Raw genomic sequence first — 6,503 nt, 5'->3', positions numbered from 1 at the left:
CCCAGGCCCACCCAGGACCTCTGGGGGTGCTGGAGACCACGATGATGCCAGGAAGGACAGATTGGCAAGCTTGCTGCCAGGCACCGGCTGTATGGGAGCTGCCGCTTCACAGGATTGTGCAGATGAGGGGCAAGGGAGTCTTCCAGGGAGCAGCGGGGGACCAGGTGGGAGCTAAGGAAGAGATGATGGGAAGTGGGGGAGTAAGGCCACTAGAGAAGCCTGGGGAAAGTGCTGACAGGGCAGGCACCCCCCTTCCTGCACCTCAACACAAATGAGGGGGTGCCTGTGGGGCCCTCGGCACCGGGAGGAATCTCATAAACATGGGGTTTCTGGGCTCCAGAGCCAGCCTGGCTCCACGCTCACCCCGAGGGGGCTTTGAAGACAGACAAGGCAGACACTGGTGTGACAAAACCCAGGGCGGGTGTGGCTGTTTAGGGCCAGCTGATGACACAGATAGGGGCCCTGTTTACAGAGAAGGAAGGGTGACAAATTGGGACTGACAGGCCTGGAAGGGTAGACAGATGAAACCAGGGAGAGATTGCTGCAGGCAAACGTGAGGCAGAAGACAGTAAACAGGTGTTTAGGGTTGGAGGAGCAGCTTCTGTGTTCACACCCTGTGTGGATTCATTTTGTGCCAGATCACCTGAGCCCCCAGGGATCCACCGCCCATCGCAGAGCCTGACACCGGGCAGCCCCAATAGCTAGGTAACAAATGGGATTAAAACATAAATCTTAGTGGGGCACCCCGGTGGCTCACGCCTATAATCTTAGCTACTCAGGAAGCTGAGATTTGAGGATCACGATTCAAAGCAGGAAAGTCTAGGAGACTCTTATCTCCAATTAACCATACAAAAAGCCAGAACTGGAGCTGTGGCTCAAGTGATAGAATACCAGCCTGTGCAAAAGAAAGCAAGGGCTCAGCTCCAGGCCCTAAATTCAAGTTCCAGGACTGGCATAGACAGACTGGGTCTCTCCAGTTGCCAACTGATTTCCACTGCATTTCCCACCAAAACCCTTTCAAAGTAAAGCAAAGCATCCAGCTCCCCCAGCCCACCTCAGGCCCCATAGTCAAGATCTGATGCTGTAAACCAGGCATGCTGGTACATATCTGCAACTCCAGCATTCTGGAGGCTGAGACAAGAGGATCAGGAGTTTGAAGCCAGCCAGGCTACATAGCAGGTTCCAGGTCAACCTGGGCTGTGAAAGCCTGTGTGAAAAAGTTCCAGGCTGGTTGCAGGAAACTCGCGCCCGAAATCCTAGCTACTCAGAAGGCTAAGACCTGAGGATTGTGGTTCAAAGCCAGCCAGGGCAGGAAAGTCCATGAGACTCATCTCCAATTAGCCATCTGAAAACCAGAAGTGGCACTGTAGCTCAAAACAGTAGAGCACTCACCTTGAGCTGAAGAACTCAGGTGCAGCACTCAGGCCCTGAGTTCAAGCCCCAGGACCAACCACCCCCCCCCCCAAAAAAAAAAAGACCTTACAGTACACTGTGAACACGAAAATGGGAGAAATCTTGTTTAATCAATGACGGCTAGCTTAAGACCCATGGAGACGTTGCTGCCATTTGTGCATTTATGTGTGCATGTATTTGTGTATGTGTGTGTGTGTGTGTGTGAGAGAGAGAGAGAGAGAGAGAGAGTGAGAGAGAGAAACTACTCAAGAAAAGCCAGAAGTTGGGCTGGGAATGTGGCTCAGTGGTAGAGTGCTTATCTAGTATGCATGAAGCCCTGGGTTTGATTCCTCAGTACCACATACACAGAAAAGGCTGGAAGTGGTGCTATGGCTAGCCCTGAGCACAGAGAGGCTCAGTAACAGAGCTCAAGCCCTGAATTCAAACCCCAGGAAAGAAGAAAAGGGGAAAAAAAAAAAAAAAAAAAGCTGCAAGTGGTGCTGTGGCTTGTGGTAGAACACTAGTTTTGAGCAAAAGCAGCTCAGGGACAGTGTCCAGGCCCAGAGTTCAGGCCCCAGGACTGGCAAAAAAATAAAAAAGGAGTTCCAATGCTCTCCATGGGGGGAGGGGCTGCACCTGAGCTTACAGACATCACCACAGCTGCCCCCGAGAGCTTGAGCTGTCGGGGCGCCTTGAGCTGTCAGAGCGCCGGACAGCAGGCCCAAGGAGCCTCCACAGAATGTGGGGGAAGCAGCAAGGCCAGTCTGCCTTCAGTAGGGGGCTCGACCTGTGGGACCCGGAGATACACTGTCCACTGAGCACCCATCCCTCAGTGGGGTGAGCCCCAGATGCTGCCCAGGAAGTGCCCTTTGAGGAGGTGCTCAGGCAGCTGGTTTGGATTGAGGTCCTCTTTGACTTTGATAAGGCTGACAGAGGTAGATAATGGCGGCTGCCCACCTGGCCAGCTAAGCCCCACCCCAAGCCTTCCCTTCTCACCAAGCCTCTGGTGAGAAGACTCCTTTCACCTGTCCGAGAGGCCTAGCGTAAGAAGCCTTTGGGGCACCTCACAGCTTAGGTCCGGGAGGTAAAGGAGTCAGCTCTGTTTCTGGGCCCCACACAGTAGTAGTTTGGTGTGTGGCGGTTCCTGGAACAGCATGAAGCCAATACATCCACCCCAGGCCTGTTTTTATCCCAGTGGGTGAGAGGACTTGCCAAGGCCAGCCGGCTGGTCAGAGGAGAGCTGGCCACACTCCTCTTGCTTGCCACCTTCAAAGACTCCAGCTTAGGGCCTGGGCATGTAGCTCAGTGACACAGAACTTGCCTAATGCACCAGGCCCTGGGTTTAGTCCCCAAAACGAGGAGGAGGAGGAGAAGGAGGAAGAGGAGGAGGAATCTCACCTAGTGGCTTATAACTAGGATTACAGAATCCTAGTTATTCAGGAGGCTGAGATTTGAGGATCACAATTCAAAGCCAGCCTGGGCAGGAAAGTCTCAGACTCTGAGACTCTTTTTTTTTTTTTTGGAGGGGGGGTCCGGTTGTGGGGCCTGAACTCGGCCTGGGTGCTGTTCCTCAGCTCTTCAGCTCAAGACTAGTGCTCTACCACTTGAGCCACAGTGCCACTTCTGGATTTTTTCTTTTTGCTTATGTGGTGCTGAGGAATCGAACCCAGGGCCTCAAGCATGCAAGGCAAGCGCTCTACCACTGAGCCACCTTCCCAGCCCGTCTCTGAGACTCTTATCTCCAATTAACCATCAAAATGCTGTAAGTGGAGTGGAGGTGTGGCTGAACTGGTAAAGCACCTTCCTTGAGTGAAAAACCTGAGCCTTCCTGCCCAGGTTCTGAATTCAAGCCTCAGTACTGGCAAACACCACCCCCTACCTTTGTCATTCTCTGGGGTCTACCCAGGACTTTTTCCTCCTGATGCTGTTTCCTTAAGCCCCAGAAACTTCTAGCAGATCCTCCAGGACATCCACCTTCAATGGCTTCCTTTGCTGAGCATTCAGGGGTGACTAGTCAGAAAAGGGGGGTAAGAGGTGGGGTACAGAGAGCACAATTGCTCCACCCAGCACCCAGAACAAAGAGAGGGTGCCCTCCCTTCCCTGAAGCAGCTCAGAGACCGGTGGCGCCCGGGGCTGGAGTGACCTGGGTGGAGGTGGAGGGGCTGGGCCGGTTTCCTGTGCTCCCCAGAGGACAGATGATTTCAGAAGCACATGTGCTGCTGCGGAGCCCGTGGAGAGCCGCAGCAGCACAGGGAGGTTTTTGGAAGAAAACTTGGATGATAAAACCACAGTATGTCCACCCAGTTGGAGCTCTGGACATTTTTTTTTGGGGGGGGCGCGTCAGTTGTGGGGCTTGAACTCTGGGCCTGGGCGCTGTCCCTCAGCTCTTCAGCTCAAGGCGAGCGCTCTACCATTTGAGCCACAGCACCACTTCTGGTTTTCTGGTGGTTCACTGGAGATTAGAGTCACCTGGACTCTCCCTGCCCAGGCTGACTTTGGGGGGGTCCAGTCATGGGGCCTGAACTCTGGGCCTGGGCGCTGTCCCTCAGCTCTTCCGCTCAAGGCTAGCACTCTACCACTTGAGCCACAGCTCCACTTCCGGCTTTTTTCTTTTTGCATATGTGGTGCTGAGGAATCGAACCCAGGGCCTCAGGCAAGCAAGGCAAGCGCTGTACCACTGAGCCACCTTCCCAGCCCAAGCTTTTTTTTCTTATGTGGTGCTGAGGAATCGAACCCAGGGCTTCATGCATGCAAGGCAAGCGCTCTACCACTGAGCCAACTTCCCAGTCCCCCCCCCCCCCAGGCTGACTTTGAACCATGATCCTCAGCTCTCAGCCTCCTTAGTAGCTAGGATTACAGGTGTGAGCGAGCCACCAGCACCCCACATAGAGCTCCATTTTTGTTTTTTGGTTTTTTTTGGTCCGGTCATGGGGCCTGAACTCTGGGCCTGGGCGCTGTCCCTCAGCTCTTCAGCTCAAGGCTAGCACTCTACCACTTGAGCCACAGCGCCACTTCCGGCTTTTTTCTTTTTGCTTATGTGGTGCTGAGGAATCGAACCCAGGGCCTCATGTATGCAAGGCAAGCGCTCTGCCACTGAGCCACCTTCCCAGCCCCAGAGCTCCATTTTTGTGTTCAAGTAGTAGAGCACCAGCTTTGATTAAAAAAAAAAAAAAAACTGAGGGACAGCATGCACGCCCTGAGTCCAAGCCCTAGTACTGGCAAAAAAAAATCCAGCAGGTGCTTGAGCAGTGCTACATACCTCCACACACGGCCCCCAGTCTTCCTAGAGAGAAAAGGTGGAAGGGCTACTGAGGGCCACACTGTGTGCTTATTATTGTTGTGGTTGTGGTGGTTGTTTCCTAGCCAGAGCTGCTTCCAGGCTGGGGTGGCAAACTGCTAGCCAGTCAGTCACCCACTGAAGGCTGAGTCTCTGGATCTTGGGGAGAGGAGCTCTGACCTAGGTCTGAGCTGTAGACATTACGGACCCCAAGCCCACCTTGCATCTAGGCCCCCCTCCAGCTCCAGAGGGGAGGAAACCGGTTCCTGCCTGTTACTTGCTCCAGGCTCCCAGTCACTTCCTGCTCCAGCACCTTCCTGCTCTCTGCTCTCTCCTGAGCCCTCTTGCCTTTTTCCACTAGCTTGGCACATTTGGCAACTTCCTTCGCAGAAGCCTATACCAAGTCTGCTGTGGCCCTGTCCCCTGTCCCCAGCCCCCGGGTGCCACATGGTACCATTCTGTTACCGGGCATCGGTCTAGGCCAGGAGCGCAGGGTGAAAGGCAGGGTGGAGGCTGTGGCAAGAGCAAAGGGGCTGGCACTATGCCACCTCCCAAGCTTCAGTGTATTAATCTATGAAGGGAGGGAATAATAACTCTCCTGGCAGGGCTCTTGTGGAGATAAGACATCTGAAGCCACTTTGAAATGCCAAGAAGCACAGAAAAACGCAAGGGTGTCATCATCATGGCCTCTTGCCCAGGGCTGGTGCCAGCACCTCCCTCCCAAAGGGGCTTGGGAGGTGAAGTGGGGGCTGCATAGAGCAGATCCCTCCTGCAGATCTGGGTAAGCCTCTGGGAGGCAGGGCGGCCTTGGAAGGAGGACACCATGGGAAGAGGGTAAAGCTTTGACTGGCTGGTGTCCACTGACGCTGCTGAGCTGGAAGCTGAGCTCTAAGGGGAGCTGAGCTATAAGCCTGGAGGCCCGGCTAGCTCATGACTAGAGAATACAGCTACTAAGACAACGTGAGACTATGCCTAGGAGCTGACACTCACTGTCAGGGTTGGAAGCCTGGCCACGTAGGGCTGAAAGAGGTCAGTCAGAGTACATCTTTTGTGTATGTTGGTATTGGGGCTTGAACTCTGGGCTTGGACACTGTCCCTGAGCTTTTTCACTCAAGGCTGGCACCCTGCCACTTGAGCCACAGCTCTACTTACAACTTTTTGCTGGTTAATTGGAAATAAGAATCTTGATGTTTTTTTCTGCCCTAGCTGGCTTAGAATTGTGATCCTCAGATCTCCACCTCCTAAGCATCTAGATGACAGATGTGAGCCACTGGCACCTGGCAGAGTCCACCTTTAAGGACCTTCTGACAACAGAGCTGCAAACAAATGAATAGAAACGCAAACCTCTTTTACAGACAAGGACACTGAAACTTGCAAAAATGACAAGAACAAATGCAGGGGCTGGGAGTGTGGCTTAGTGGTAGAGTGTTTGCCTAGCATGCATGAAGTCCTGGGTTCGATTCCTCAGTACCACATACTCAGAAAAAAACCAAAGTGGCGCTGTGGCTCAAATGGTAGTGCTAGCCTTGAGCAAAAGAAGCTCAGGGACAGTGCCCAGGCCCTGAGTTCAAGCCCCTAAGTACCAGCACATATACACACACACAAAACAACCCTCCTTCCCCCCTAACAAAACCCACTAATTCAGGACCAAAAGGAACAGAGTGCCTGAGAGGCAAGGAGTTCCTAATGCCAGTTCTAGCTGTCTTCATTCAACTCTAGGCCTCTGACTCAGTTTCCCCTCTACAAAGTGTGAGGACAGTCTGATGGAGGTTGGACTTGTCTGAGAATTCAGTATTGAGAGGTTAAGGGACCTGAGTCCTCTCCTGTTGGCTCT

This window comes from Dipodomys spectabilis, unplaced genomic scaffold (genome assembly GCF_019054845.1).
Source record: "Dipodomys spectabilis isolate Male_0828 unplaced genomic scaffold, ASM1905484v1 ptg000030l, whole genome shotgun sequence".
Lineage (NCBI taxonomy): Eukaryota > Metazoa > Chordata > Mammalia > Rodentia > Heteromyidae > Dipodomys > Dipodomys spectabilis.
Note: the sequence above shows the minus strand (reverse complement) of the source record.